The 17,089-nt window shown below is 37.9% G+C and overlaps 1 pseudogene across 1 annotated transcript; it reads left to right on the top strand.

Annotated features, from left to right (window-relative positions):
- Positions 1-12,598: 12,598 nt before the first annotated feature.
- On the top strand, positions 12,599-15,392 carry LOC110188053 (transmembrane protein 161B pseudogene; annotated as a pseudogene). The gene has a single exon (XR_015271749.1). The product of XR_015271749.1 is annotated as a transmembrane protein 161B pseudogene (transcript).
- The last annotated feature ends 1,697 nt before the right edge of the window (positions 15,393-17,089 follow it).

The raw sequence follows: 17,089 nt of genomic DNA, 5'->3' as shown, positions 1-17,089 counted from the left end.
CTGACTTACGGGGCTCTGGTGTGGTGGCTGGTACTTACCGAAGCCTACAATACAATGATACAATGTTCAGCCTGCGCCAGAGCAACAGGGATTTTTACTGACAGCTTGGGCACTGAATCGACTTTTAACATCAGCGACAGTCTTCCAGGCTGAGGTAGTTGCTATATTAGAGGCAAAAAGGCTCTCAATACAACAAGGCTCACGGAATACTAAGGTGAGGACTTACTTTGGCGCTTAAGCGGCTACCAAAGCTCTAGTAGTAGTCGGAACCAACTCTCAATTAGTGGCAGAATGCAAGGAAGCCCTAAATGAAATAGAGCGAGATAACGATGTCAGAATAACCTAGGTGACAAGACACAACGACATTGCAGGAAACGAGAAAGCGGACGAGCTAGCCAGGGAGGGCTCAGCCGGTCGCAGCAACAGTAAAGTAATATCGATCCCGCTAAACGCTGTATAGTCGACGATACGAACACTATAAAAACACGGCCAATAAGAAATGGTCAAGGATGAACCAATATAAAAGAGCAAAGCTTTGCTAGCGTATCTTCGACAAAAAACGCACACAAGAACTGATATCTCAATGCAAAAAGGACATCAGTAGGATCATGGCAGGCTGCTGGACATTGGGCTATAGGATCGCCCGCAATGAAGATGGGGCTACCCCATAACACAAACAAACCAACGAAGCAGGAGACGCCAGAGCACTTGCTCTGTGACTGCCCAGCACTGAACAAAACCAGAATCCGTCACTTCAGTGCCTACCAGCTGAGTGAAGTAGGGAAGCGCAAGATCGCAGCCATCCTTGGTTTTTTTAATGATTCGGGATGGTGCAGAAGGAGGCAAAGTCATAGCCAGAGCCAGTGAGTGTGAATCAAAAGATTTTCTACTTATGGCTTCTATTTGTAAAGAAGGGATGTTACTGATTGAAACAAGGTGTTAAGGCTCGTTGCCAGTGAAAGTATCACATAAGACATAAATTCAAAATATACGACAGTGAATGAGTTTTTTCATTGCAATGATCATTTCTTTGGTAGTTTTCGATGGATCAGTGAACACTGTTTCTCTTAAGTAGGCTTCTAATGGAATTGCTCTAACATACGGTCCACACACGCTTTCAGGGACAGCCAGCGAGTCTGAGCTGGCGCAAGAATTTTGTGTATTTCCACTTGAAAGATTTCCTGAAATTCTTTCAATATAATTTTCCTATATGAACTTCTACTGAAGGGCGCTCCAACAATGCAAAATGTCTTCAACATTTCGGGGAAATTTGAGGCAAGCTTTCGATGATGATAATGGGGCCCATCCACAGTAGAACATGTTGGCCGAGCATGTTTAGCTCGACGAAATTTTCATCGTTAGTGGTAGTGCTCGCGTACAAATTTCGTGTTCGTCGAGTCGCTCGAACGAAATAGAATTCTATCTGTCTTGTGTTCGCAACAACATGCTCGACAATTGATGTCAACGTTGGCACAAACATCATTTGAAGCAAACGTTTGAAGCGACAACACGTGATAGCGCAGCTCTAAAATGTCAAAACAATTTATTTATTTTAATTGAAAACTTTATTTTCCAGCCAAAGTTGCAAACATTAATTGCCAAAAGTGCGATGACACTTACATCAAATAAAAAAAAAAATGTCCAACCCGATTGGTGTTTTCATCGTAGATTACAGCAGTAAGAGACCATTGTTTTAAAGCGCTCTGATCCGTCGTTTCCTCCATAATTAATAGGAAGACATATTTTCTCTACGTAATTTTTGATAAATAGCTTCTAAAAATGTGTTTCCTAAAACATTCTCAACTCATCTTTCATCTTTCCAAGTGACAGACGTGTTTATTTTTTGCGCTCTCGATTTGTGCTAAAGTTTGCAAATAACCACCGGGGTTAACTAAAATCTTCTATTTTGTGTAAACAACTTTCCGTCCACATCGCGTGTACATGCAGCTATTCTAATTTGTGTGTATAATTGGTTTTATTTTCAAATTTAGGTGTGCTGCTAGTGCTTGCTTTTGCATATTTTGTATTTCTTTTGGTGCCTTCTTCGTTTTGCTTTTCTTTGCGCTGCACTACTTATCTTATATTTTGCACTCCTTATCTTTATAGCTGTGTTTTTTTTTTCAAGTACAAGTACAGTGGTAATGGTTAATAATATCCGCAAATATTGTCTACTTCGCCAAAACCTGCAAAAAGGCTATTTCTGCAAGGAACCTTACAATCGGCTGCTGGCTGTGCGACAACATTATGCACGCCAAGTGTATTGGTGTTGCAGCTCGGACGGTGAACGATGTGAAAAGAAACATCGCCCTGCGTTAATGCTGCGGGGCCTGTCGCGATGTGGAAAGGGAGATAATGTCTTTCATGCGCAAACCAAAAACGGTTTCAAGGACATTTTATCGAGTTTTCGTAAAACTCATGAATTTTATAGCCTTACGCAAAAAAAAAACTGTAATTGGTGGGCAGCATGTAGGTGGACCCCAACTTCCTGCAACGGGCTCTCAAAAGCAGCCACCCTCGGTAAGCCCTCGACCTCAGTATTAATTCCAAGATCGAGCGCTAGAAAAGATTCGGGGTCCGAATATGCCGAGAGTGCCCGTACCGCCGGTGATATCTGTTTTGTCCCCTGGTAGGTCCCAAATATTGAGGGGTCAATCAAATCCCGTTAATATAGATATATCTGTCCAGGGTGTTAGGCCCGGAATACCGGCCTACAATGACACGGCAGATAACCAAACTGCCTTGCCAATAGTCCTTATAGCGATTCCACCAGCGAGACATATTTTTGTCTCGCGGCTCTCCCCTGATCAAACATCGGAAGATGTTCTCGCCTTTATACAAGGCAAAACCAGACCCGATAAAATAAAGATTAAGATGAAAAAGTTTAAACTTTCTTACGCTATGGATATTTCGTCTTTCAAAATAAATGTCTCTAACCAGCTCTTTCACACTATTTGCTCTACCAACTTCTGGTCAGAGTACGATGTTGTTAAGGAGTTCAAAGCGAAGAAAAAGAAAAAGCGGCGTGTAGGAATAACTCTTCCCAGGCCTGATCATACCACTGCGCCTTCTACGACTTCCAATCTCGACCCAAAGAACTAACTTACTCCCTTACATAGTAAGCTTCCTAACTTGTATTCTGATAGCCTTTCGTTTGCATCTCAGGTTATTGTGCTCACAGAAACATGGTTAAAGCCGGAGATTCTGAGCTCCGAAGTTTTTCCAGCTGTGTTGCAACGATATTGAATTCCTTTGTGTGAAGCTATCTATCAATGGTAGCTCCATTTTTTTAACCTGTTCCTACATACCTCCATTGTATATCCTATATATTGGTAGTCCTAGGTAATTTTAATATTCCTGGTGCTATTTGGTTCTCAAAAAATTCCACCAATACTCTCCTAACTTCTAAACAATATGACTTTATCGCTCTCTTGTTCGCTGTATGTAGTATGCACATATATTGAATACCCACTGTACCAAGAGTACTTATCGGGTACACACTGTAACACTTTGTTGCAGTGTTTACATAACTCATGAACCTCAAGTGGACGAAATATGAACTGCCCACTTATACATTGGCCCGCACACAAATAGTGCAAGTGTCAGCATAAATGCAACACGAGCGGACCACATGTATGTATGTGCATATATCTCCGCGCTCAGCTTTAAGCGAGCATAGCTATGTATTTATGTATTTAAGAATATATATAACCGTCTCTCCGCTGCCGCTGTTGGCAGCGCAGCTACGAGACTTCGATTTCTTTAGCTTTTAAAACATATTGATAAGCAGAGATATATAATGAAGCTCGGAGCGGCAACAACGGCTGCTCCGAGATAATAAACCCAAATATTCAAATAAATGAAAAACTCAACCGAAACCAATTAAATCGTGTTTACATGGCGACCGTGACTATAAAAGGACCTCACATTCGGAAGGATAAAAAAAAAACAAACTGGATTGAACTAAAAAAAAATTGTTGAAAAACGGAGGAAAAATGGAAAAAGGCAAAAACGCAGTGAGTAGAGTGTGATGTGCGGAAAAAAAAGTGGAGTGGTGAAAAAGCTAAAGGCCAGAAAGGCTGAATTACTGAAGCTATTGAATAGCGGAAGTAGCTTAGAGTGGACCCACTCGGTCAAATTGCATGCCGAGGTGAAGTACATTAAAAAAGTACTAAACGATCGAACAAAAAACCCACAAGAAACCACAAATAAACCCACATCCACCTACGCAGCTATCATAAATATTGCAAAAACTTACGAAAAATTACCCCCTCCAGAACGAGCAGAAATTCCGAGATTTAAATAGGAGTGCCCCAAGAATTGCCCGGGACCTCTGGAGAGCCCGTTTTGCAAGGCGACCTGCTGTAAGCCTGTGCGATGACCGGCACCGGCACCGCCTGAGCCCATAGGCCCAGGACAACAGCAGCAGACTCATCAAGCGTGAAGGGCAGACCGCCCTTTACGCCAACGAAGGAGCGTCAGCGAAGCCAAGGCCGGCGACGACCAGCTGACGCGGAAGATAGCGGTAAGCAGAATTAATGATAATATCTAACCCTGCGTGGTAAAATTTTTTTACATTGCACTACGATGCATATTTTTTTTACTAATATATAAAAATCTAATGTAAAATTGTGCGGCATTAAAGTTGTTCAATTAGCGTGTGGCCTAAAAACCATACAAAAATTAGGCAGGTTAAAATGTATTAACTGATATATATAATATATATATATATATATATATATAATACCCTTATAGGCCACTAGGGCAAATGAACTAATATATTAGCCAAACCGAATGGCAAATTAATAATAATTTAAAAATCAAAGTTAATATAATAGAGTACGAAAAAACACCCAAAATGGGTCTAGTGGACTTAAAAAATGTGGATTCCACTGCAAATGTAATTAATAAGGTTGAGACACAAAATATTGATTCCAATTTAACAAACATTTTATTATCAATTATTGTCTTCATAATGAGTGCTTACATTTTGTACAAAACCTACATTTTCCATAATAAATGTATTGCAAAAAGAGCCATAAACAAAAGCCAGGCTAATGACCTGGACAAGATATAAGCGCTGACAAGATTTGAAATAAAATGTTTTGAATTAATATCCTAAAATAAAAAAAAAATAATAAAATAAAAACATATATGTATAAAATATGTAAAATACATTAAGAACTAAAAAAATATATATATATTTACTTATTCTCACACCTATCCTTAAAAATGAAATAAAATAAAATATAAACACAATTAATAGGAATACTAATGAGAGTATAAGAATCACAATTTATAAGGACCAAAATTTCGAGAATAGGGTGTTAAAGATAATTAGAAATGCAGCAGAGCCCCTGCTAATTGCAGACTTTGAATATGAGTATGTGAATAGATTCAATCTGGATTTTTCACCTATTTTTCATTGCAGCAATACGCAGAAAGCGATTGTATTGTCTACCGTACGAAACTGCAAAGTGCTCCCAGAAATATACATATTGAATTGTATTGTTGGCCGTAACTTCGGAACACACGTATCGCATGAGCTGAATCATTTTATATATTTCCATTTGAATAACTTAGCAATTTTATTGTTTAAGAGAGGTACATAAGTTTATACGTACATATAAAAATAAAATAAAATATAAAACCAACTATTTCACTTGTAATTATAGAAATGTTCTCAATAAAATTCCATTAAATAATGGAATGGGATGAGCTTTATAAAGAATTAAATAACATAAAAGCTGATTTTGACAAATCATATAAGTCATTATCAAGGACACGGCTAGCACAGCAAAATACTGTGAATAAACACGCCGAAATATTAGTAGACCGCTTCAACGCAGCGCGTATATTAATACACGACCAAAGAGACCGGCTAGACAAAGCCCACTGGTCTCGAGTATCTAAGTTCTTACTAAGATTGAGAGAGAACTTAATATACGTAAAACAAAGATATAATTTGGCCATTTCAGTGTCAACTATATTAAACACAGCATTGAAAGTAGAAACTGGAGACGAGCCAGAATCATCAGATTCGCCAGCCCTTGAGCCGGCTGAGATAGATAACCCCGTCTCTACAGACCCCGAAATAGAGGAAAAAGATATAAACAACCTCACTATTCCTGCAGTCCTCATTCAATCTGAATCATCAGATCAGGACCTCACGGACACTGATAATAACGACAGCATTGTAGAAGTAAAACCGACCACAATGGCTGACGAAACTATTGCCCAAAGGGCATACATAAAGGAAATTTCAAGTGCCATTCCGGAGTTTAACGGACAAAAGCTTCACCTACAAAGGTTCACAACAGCTTTGAGGTTAGTAAACCTAACAAAAGGAACATATGAAAACCTAGCTGTAGAAGTGATTAAATCCAAAATTGTAGGATCAACGCTATACAGAGTACAGAATGAGACAACAATAGAGGCAATAATAAAGAAACTGCAAGACACTATAGTCGGTGAAACATCCGACGTGGTGAAAGCAAAAATGGCAAAAACAGTCCAGAAAGGCAAAACAGCCGAAAAATTTACAACAGAAATAGACAACCTACGAAAGCTCCTCGAAGCTTCATATATTGACGAAGGCCTTTCGGCCGAACACGCTGACAAATTCAGCACGAAGGAAGCCATCACCACAATGGTTAAAAATTGTGAGCATGGCAGACTCAAAACAATATTAGAAGTAGGAAATTTCACAAACATGAATAAGCCCGTCACTAAGTACATACAATGTAGTACTGAAATGACAGGTAATGCCAATTCAATATTGTACGCCCACCGAGGAAACAATTATCGCGGCAACAATTACAGATACAATTATCGCGGTAGGGGTAATAGCCGAGGTAACTACCGAAGCAATGGCTATAACCAAAATAACGGTTACAACCGGAATTATAATAATCAAAACAATAATTATTATAGAGGTAATAACAGTGGTGGAAATAACCGTGGCAGAAACAACCGCGGGGCAAGCAATAATCAGAATAATGTCCGAGTAACCCAAGGTAACTCGGGAAACCAGCAGAACCCTTCAGCTATTTAGAGCCAAAAAATGGGTCAGTAAAAACCATCAACCTTAATCTCAGCATCTTTGTAAAAATTAACAATGAAAGAACAGGTAAACCTTATACACTGTTGCTTGAGACTGGTGCAGATATAACTATATTAAAAGAAAATGTAGATATATTTGAAAATGTAAATGATAAAATTCATACCCAAATATCGGGAATTGGCGAAGGCACAATCTCTTCAAAAGGTTTAGCCTGTATAGAACTCACTACAGGTAAATATATAATTCCGCACGACTTCTATTTAGTCGAGCAAAATTTCCCAATACCTAGTGATGGCATACTAGGAATAGATTTCATAAAACAATATAATTGCCAATAAGATTTCACACAGAATGGCGACTCACTAATTCTTCGCCCAAACAACTTAAATTATCCCATTAAATTACAAATACTTCATACTTGTGAAAATAATGCCACAGTACTCCCAGCTCGTTCCGAAGTTGTCCGCGAAATACAAATTCCCTCAATAAAAAATCAAATACTGATATTAAATCAAGAAATTGATGAAGGAATTTATATCGCAAATACGATATCCAATCACAAAAATACTTATGTCCGTATTATAAATACAACAAATTCCAATAAGATTGTAAATTTAAATAAAATTAAATATGAAACTCTAAACAATTATGATATAATAAAAGAAACTAACGAAGGAAGAGATAACTTCGTTATGAAAAAGCTAATTAAAAACTTTCCGCCCTTGTTCAAAAATGAATTAAAAGAGTTATGCACCAGATATACAGACATATTCGGACTGGAAACCGAATCGATAACAACAAATAATTTTTACAAGCAAAAGCTTAGAGTGAAGGATGATGAGCCCGTATACATTAAGAACTATAGAAGTCCTCACAGCCAAGTACAAGAAATTCAATCCCAAGTGCAAAAATTGATAGATGACAAAATAGTTGAACCATCAACTTCAGCTTATAATAGCCCCCTTTTATTAGTTCCGAAGAAGTCCCTCCCGGACTCTGACAAGAAAAAATGGCGATTAGTAATCGACTATCGTCAAATTAATAAAAAGCTATTGTCCGATAAATTACCACTACCTAGAATTGATGATATTCTAGATCAACTAGGTAGAGCAAAATATTTTTCATGCCTAGACTTAATGTCTGGTTTTCCCCAAATTGAACTTGAAAAAAGTTCCAGGGATATAACGTCATTTTCAACAAGCAATGGCTCGTATCGCTTTACGCGATTACCATTTGGCTTGAAAATAGCCCCAAATTCATTTCAGAGAATAATGACTATCGCTTTCTCTGGATTAGAGCCTTCGCAAGCATTTCTTTATATGGATGACTTAATAGTCATAGGATGTTCCGAAAAACATATGCTCAAGAACTTAACTGATGTCTTTGAGAAATGTAGGCAACATAACCTAAAGTTACATCCTGAAAAATGTTCATTTTTCATGCATGAAGTCACATTTTTGGGACATAAATGCACAGATAGAGGAATCTTGCCAGACGATAAAACATACGACGTTATAAAGAACTACCCAGTCCCACATGATGCGGACAGCGCTAGACGATTCGTTGCTTTTTGCAATTACTATAGGCGCTTTATAAAAAATTTTGCCGACTATTCTCGCCACATAACCAGGTTATGTAAAAAAGATGAAAAATTCGAATGGACATCTGAATGCCAGAATGCCTTCGATCATCTTAAAACGGCACTTATAAATCCAACCCTGTTACAATATCCAGATTTTTCTAAAGAATTCTGCATAATAACCGATGCAAGTAAGCAAGCGTGTGGACCGGTTTTAACTCAAAACCATAATGATATCCAACTTCCAATTGCATATGCATCACGATCCTTTACTAAAGGAGAAAGTAACAAAAGTACTACTGAGCAAGAATTAGCTGCTATTCATTGGGCTATAACACATTTTCGACCATATATTTATGGTAACCATTTTACGGTTAAAACAGACCATAGACCAATAACATATTTGTTCTCAATGGTAAATCCTAGCTCTAAATTAACACGTATGAGGCTTGAATTAGAGGAATTCGATTTTACGGTAGAATACCTGAAGGGTAAAGATAACTACGTAGCTGATGCATTATCAAGAATAACCATCAAGGAGTTACAAAACATTACTGGAAGTATAAAAAAAGTCACTACAAGAAATCAAAGTAGACAGAAATCCTGCGCAGGAGACAAAGAAACAGAATTGCCTAGGCAATCTGAAGAAAAAGCTTCAAAGCCCAACGTATAATGTAATGATGATGAAGTACGTAAAGTAGTGACCTTGCATGTACATAATAAAATGTGTTTATTCAAACACGGAAAGAAAATTACAGCAAGTTATGATGTTAGCGATTTGTATACTAATGGAACCTTTGACTTAGGTCAATTCTTCCAAAGGCTTGAAAAGCAGGCCGGTATTAACAAAATCACCCAACTCAAAGTGGCACCGTGGGAAAATATCTTTGAACTAGTTTCAATTGATAATTTTAAAATAATGGGCAATAAATTATTGAAATTATTAAGAGTAGCGCTACTCAACCCGGTGACCGTAATAAAAAATAATAAAGAAAAAGAAGCAATACTGTCTACATTACATGATGATCCGATACAAGGAGGTCACACAGGCATTACAAAAACCTTGGCCAAGGTCCAGAGACACTATTACTGGAAAAATATGTCTAAAGACATAAAAGAGTACATAAGAAAATGTCCAAAATGCCAAAAGTCTAGAACGACTAAACATACAAAGACCCCATTAACTATAACCGAAACTCCACAACGAGCTTTCGTCAGGGTAATTGTGGATACAATTGGTCCACTACCAAAATCAAATAATGAAAACGAATACGCAGTAACACTCATCTGCGATTTAACGAAATATTTAGTAGCTATACCAACACCAGATAAAAGTGCAAATACAGTAGCAAAAGCTATATTTGAAGATTTTATTCTAAAGTACGGTCCAATGAAGACGTTCATTACGGACATGGGAACGGAATATAAAAATTCAATTATTGAAGATCTATGTAAATACTTACATATTAAAAACATTACTTCAACTGCACACCATCACCAGACAGTAGGAACCGTGGAGCGAAGCCACAGAACACTTAATGAGTTCATTCTTTCATACATCTCAGTCGACAAAACAGATTGGGATGTATGGCTACAATACTTCGTTTATTGTTTTAATACGACCCCATCTATGGCACATGACTATTGTCCATATGAGCTAGTTTTTGGAAAAACATCAAATTTACCAAAACATTTTAATAGTATAGATAACATAAAACCCCTTTATAATATAGAAGACTATGCTAAGGAATCAAAATTTAGATTAGAACAGGCATACAAGAGAGCTAGAATAATGCTAGATGTTAATAAACAAAAACAAAAAGATAGATACGATAAAAATAGCTTAGACTTTGAATTAAAAATAGGCGATCAGGTTTTATTAAAAAATGAAACTGGCCATAAGCTAGACTTTAAATATACAGGTCCTTATAAGGTAGAACAAATAGGAGATAGAGACAACATAACTATAACAAACATTAAAAATAAAAAACAAGTAGTACATAAGGATAGATTAAAACCTTTTATTTCATAATTAATTTAGTTCTTTCTATATTTCACGTATGGCCATACATAGCATAAATAGAATACCATAAATACCATACATAGCATAAATAGCATAAATACCATATATAGCATAAATAATACAAATACTATACATAACATAAGAACACAACAAAAAAAAAAAAAAAATCAATATAATATTATAAAATAACTTCATTATATTACGTTATTTTTCAAAAGGAGGGAGATCTAGTATGCACATATACCCACTGTACCAAGAGTACTTATCGGGTACACACTGTAACACTTTGTTGCAGTGTTTACATAACTCATGAACCTCAAGTGGACGAAATATGAACTGCCCACTTATACATTGGCCCGCACACAAATAGTGCAAGTGTCAGCATAAATGCAACACGAGCGGACCACATGTATGTATGTGCATATACCTCCTTACAGCGCTTGGTGGATCTTTATTTCGTCTCTGACCTGCGAGAGTCAGTTTAGCCAGGGTGGTGTCTCTGACGCATCCCGAAGATCCGTATCATCCTACTTTAGATGTGACTCTTGATATTGGGTCTGACTTACAGAATATATCTGACCGACAAGTTGCAGTGGATATATTTTACAATGCCATGAATTCATTTTTTACTGAATGTGTTCCGTTATACTATCCGCCAATCTCGAAAAAACCTTCGTGGTTTACTTAACTTTACTTAGCCGACTTAAAAATAAACAATCTAGGCTGTACGCTAAATTTAAATTCACCGGTTCTCAATCTGCCCTGTCATCTTATTTATCAACTCGGTCAAACTTTACCGTGTTGAACACGCAGTGTAATAAAAGCTATTTAACTCGTTGTAGGGCCCAGTTCTCACAGGACAGAAAAAAAAATAAGTTTTATAATTTTGTTAGCACTAAACGTATGCCGAAAACAAATCCTTTCTTGCTTTCTTTTAAAAATACTACTGCTAATAATGATCAGGCCGATCTATTTTCGCAGTTTTTTTCAAACAACTTATTACAACTCTTCGCATTTACATCAGACTTATCCCTACGACATACCCAAATCGAACTTAATTTTCTGTCCTAGCCTAAACGAAAGCTCTCTTCTTTTAGATCTTCATCGTGTCAAGCCAGTTTATTCGCCAGGTCCCGATGAATTCCTGTCTGTGTGCTCAGGTATTGTGCCGACGCCCTGTGCTATGCCCTTCTGAAATTGTTTACCTTATCCTTAGCAACCTCCCACTTTCCAATTATTTGGAATCGTTTATTATTACTCTCTACAAGGTAGCAAATTGAATGAATTATAGAGGAATTCATATCGCTAAACTTGTAACGAGCATTCCTACTCACACTCTGTCTAATCTTTGACCGGCAGACTTAGGGAAAATGGGCGTGGGTTTTGTGTAAAGGTGAAAAAAGTGTTACAGAACTAAATAAACTGTAGACAGAGAAAGAGATAGCGGATAGGATAAACCATCGTTTTAAGAAGAGGACGGAGCCACGTACCTATTGAAGATGAGGTTATTGTTCTTGGCCTCCATCTATACCCACCCTACCTGTGGAATCCCATCATACCCCACCCAAATACAACCGTTGTTTTACTTTTCCTCAGGTGCCCACCAAAAAATCATATTCAATTCATTTCATTTTAACATCCATATAATCTACGATAAAATAATACATTTCCTACATCTAAATCCTTAAACTAGAGAAAGAATGGAGTTTACGTTAAATTAGATTACTTATTCTTTAAGTTCGTTCTTAAAACGTTTGATATGGAAAATTAAATGATAATGAAGGCAAAGATTGGGGAGTTTACTCTAATTTTTTTACGTTTAATTAGATTATCATGAATTAAATAATATTTTAACTTATAATTTCGTTTTAAACGATTAATATATATACTTTAATTAAATTGAATAACAATAGATAAAGGGCTTTGTGGGATTTTGATTAAGGTATATATGTTTATGTTTACGCAGTTGTAATTTTAACGGCTATGCCATACTTACGCACGTTCCCTCGATGTCAGAAGGCCTGATAACGATGAGGTAGCTGTAGGTAATTTAATTTAGAAAATATCGCACTGCAAGCACAAGAAAATTCTTTGGATGAAAACTCCAAGATTTCCGTTTTCAATGTACAATAATGAATTAATTAGCGCTTGAATTAGCACAAAGCCTTCAGTTAAGAAACTAGCAGAACTCCAAAACACTAGGAAGCGATGGCAGTACTAGGCGCCCAACTGGTGATCATCCTGGTGATGGTCAGCGTCATTCAGAAGCTGAGTCCACATTATTCCTTCGCCAAGTGGATACTGTGCCGCATCGGTCTGCACCGTTACCTGCATCTCACCGACGATGAACTGCGCTCCAAAGGGGGCGTGCCGAAGGAGCAGCCGCCCAAGGGTGGCCGAAACAAGCAGGCGAACGGAAACGCCGCGAGCGAAACATAGTTTCACATACCGCGCAGCATTTAGGTGGAGACTTTGCCCGTTCAGGAACGGGATGCGGTGCATCTGCGCCACTTCACCGAGTACCAGTGGCTGCTTGACTTTAGCGTCTACGCGGGCATAGTCTACGTGGTCTCCGAAGTGTTCTCCGAAGTTCTTCTATCCGCTGCGTCAGGAGATCAAGCTGAGTATGGTGTGGTGCCTGCACGTCATTTTCTTTGCCCTGAAGCTGCTTTCCTCGCTCACGGTGCTCTACTTTCAAAGCGAGGAGTCGATCGGTGAGCGGTCAATGGTGATTGTGGCCTGTTTAGTCTACCTGCTGGTCGCCATGACTGTATTGATCGTGGACGAGCGTATACTGGAGACGGGCCTGGAGGATGCATATGTCAGCTTCAATGCCAGTGCCTCTAAATTCCTAACTGACCAAGGACTGTCATCGTCCAGACCAGGGTCTAAAATAGTGGTCAAATTTTTCCTGACCATGGGTTTCGGCCTGCTTGGATCATTGTCCACCTTTCCAGGACTTCGTATGGCCAAGATGCATTGGGATTCGCTGAAATACTTCCGACTGCTGCAAGTTCTGCTGAATCTCAGCTTCGTGCTGCCGTTTATCCTAGTCATCCTCTGGATCCGTCCGATCAATCGCGACTACCTGACCGTGCGTGTTTTCCAAGGCATGCAAAAGACGCTATTGAAGCCTGACGTGTTCGAGAAACTTCGGCTCTTGCTGGTGATCTTTGTCCGCTTTGTCCTTATGCTTATTTATCTGCAGTCACTCCTGAACCTGGCCCATGACAAGCAGCCTTAAAAACGTATGCTCGACGGAGGTGTACAAGGGCTTTCTGGGATTCACCACCTGGTGGAGTTACTTTACGGTGTTCGCCACTTCCTCGCTGGCAATTGTCTACCAGTCCTATTTTAACAAAACCTAAGATTTATTGAACAAACCAAATATTCAGTCTTACATTTTTAATTACCTACATTTGATATTGTTTACACTAGGTTAGTCAATGTCTTTGAGAACATCTTGGTTTTAATGTATTGTAAATAAAACTGCTCTACCCTGCAGTACCGCATGTCATCAATAGGCCACTGTCATCACCGCGCCGACTACCGAAACGAAGCTCTGCCGACTGCGACTTCTACCGAGTCGACGCTATGCTGACTGCGACTTCTACTAAGACGCTCTGCCCACGATACAGTTACGGCGGTAGTCTAGACGGCAGTCGTTGTCAGTACCATGGAATGATCAATTACTGATGAATTACTGATGACAGGTACTGCAGGGTACTGACTGTTTATAAAGTTTGTGTAATAAAGACAAAAGAGTGTCATGGAAATGACCAAGTTGGTAATATATCTTATTTGCTTCGTCGCCCAACATAAGCTAAATTAGGATCGTAGATAATTATAAGTAAATATGCTTAAAATATGAAGAATTAAATAAATATATTCTATTGGTTGGTTGCTTCCAGAAACCGGTGCGGCAAAGCAGTTTGTCAGCTTCGTGATGAGGACCGATGACACAAAAAGAGTACACCCATTAATTGAGTGAGACACGCTAAGAAGATGACGCGTGTTCGGTAAGTGGGGCTCCTCTATCGCAAAAGGAGTGCTTGGCGATCGCTTTTGATTTGCCGAGAAAATAGAATGTGGGGGTCTTGCTAAACTACGGTTGCGCTCAAACTGTCATGTTCTAGCAGCACCAATACACGTGGCAGTGTTGGCGGTCAAAATAATGACCAGCCTTGGCTGTGCACCCAAAAAGACGTCCACTCTTCAGCTTTCGGACAAGTAGCATTCTATTTTGGAAATACACTTTATTATACACTTTTATTCCACTTTCGATTAATCGCGATTGAAAGCAGTATGGCATATACAATTTGCTTAAGCAATTGGTAGTAGTTACTGTGAATAATATAGGTCTTTCCTCAGGATGCCAGCGGATTTAATTTTGAGTTGTGCCAGTAGTCGACTGCACTCGATCGCCTTTTAGAAAAAAGAGACACTCAGAATGACCATAGTTTTCTCAAATCCATTTCGCCGAACTTGATGGTATATATCGCGAAGTGGAATTTGCCAAAAATTAGCGAGTTCGCTAAACCTGTTCGATGGGTTTTCGAGTTAATCTTCTTAATTGGATCCCAAGTTCTCTGAATGGCAAGAAAAAAGTCGACTTTAAGAATAATTTATCTAATGTTCTAAGGGTTACTTCTGACGTCCCGAAAGCGATCTATTTGATTTATTGGATTGATGGATTTGTTTATGAATTGTTAATGAATCATTGATTAACATGACAGGACATGCCCATGTTAGTTTCATCAGTATATTGTATGGTCATTAATCGATTAATCATCAACAACACCGCCTTGACTGTTGAGGAATCGTTAATTAATTACTGATGAATGGTACTACAAGGTAAGATGCGTTACGACCATACATTCGCATGTCAATGCGGCTATTGTTTTGATTCCAAAGACGATGGCGCTCTCCCTGCTCTCTGAAAGTTGAGCGCGTAAAAATCTAAAAATAGAATGCGCTTGCTTGTATGAGTTCGCAAGCGCAACGACGAAATATAGAAATTTTATATTTGTGCTGCTGACCGCTTGTTGGGTAGAGAGGGTGCGAAAACGGCATCAGAAACAGCTCATCTTAAACATGTATTGCACTGTTTTTGTATATACCCTGCAGTACCGGTCATCAGTAATTCACCAACGTTTCATCAACAGCCAAGGCGGTGTTGTTAATGATTTATCGATGAATGGCCATACAAATTGTTGATGAATTTAACATGGGCATGTCCTAGGCTGTCATCAATAAAAATTCATCAACAATTCATCGCTGTTTCATCAACAATTCATCGATGATTCATCAACAAAATTCATCAACGGCCGGGCAATGGTACTGCCGACGACTGCCGTCTAGACTACCATCGTAACTGTATCGTGGGCAGAGCGTCGTATTAGAAGTTGCAGTCAGCAGAACGTCGACTCGGTAGAAGTCGCAGTCGGTAGTGCGTTGCCTCGGTAGAAGTCGCAATCGGCGCGTTGATGACGGTCGATGACAATGACCTATTGATGACATGCGGTACAGCAGGGTACATACATATGTGCATATCAATGTGTATGTTAATTTTAATTTTAGCTTGTTTACATTGTTTATTGTTCAATTGCCTTTCCTTAATTTTAAAAGTAATACAACAAAATATATATATGTATACTTAGTGTTTAATTCCAATTATTAATTTAAACTCTATATCTATGTCACAATAAAAATATTACAAATAATAAAAATAAATAAATAATAAATATTGGTTTAAATCGTTTCACCATAGAGGTGGACTTTTTGGCTCGTTTTGTTTATTTTCAGAAAATCATTTAACTTAATTTTATTTTCATATCAAATACTAAAAATGGGTAATTTACATAATATGTACATACGTATATGTAAATATATATAAATATGTATTTTTATTATATATTTGAATTATTAAATATATTAAATATTATTATAATAATAACAAAACAAAACAATCATTAAAATTTCTAACTGTATACATATGTATTTACAATTATTGAATTCAATTGAAAATTGAATTAAAATAATATATTATAACACATAAGCTATAAAAATAATATAAAATAAATATTGGTCACGAATTGTGGATGTATCGTGTAATAAATAAAAACAAAATTATGAATTCCTGATTTAGGAAGGATTTAGTCGGAAGTAATTGGTTATTGTCAAATTTATTTATTTCGGACCCGAAATGGTGTAAATAAGCCCTTGTCTTTTGTTCGGGAGAAAAAAAACTCAGTGTGCTAAGAGTCTGCAAAGCAGTGCGTATGTGACTCTGACACTGACTCTGCGGGGGCTAAGTTGGCGGGTGTTAGTTTAATATTTGTTAATTTTTAAAATTATCAGCCGCAGATGTAATTCTTTAGCGATGGATTACTTTAGCTTACGCAGGAATTTCAAACCTCAGTGTTTG

The sequence above is a fragment of the Drosophila serrata genome, unplaced genomic scaffold, assembly GCF_035046125.1.
Source record: "Drosophila serrata isolate PLE 108 unplaced genomic scaffold, ASM3504612v1 contig_264, whole genome shotgun sequence".
NCBI classification, from domain to species: domain Eukaryota; kingdom Metazoa; phylum Arthropoda; class Insecta; order Diptera; family Drosophilidae; genus Drosophila; species Drosophila serrata.
Note: the sequence above shows the minus strand (reverse complement) of the source record. Positions and strands in the feature narration are given on the sequence as shown.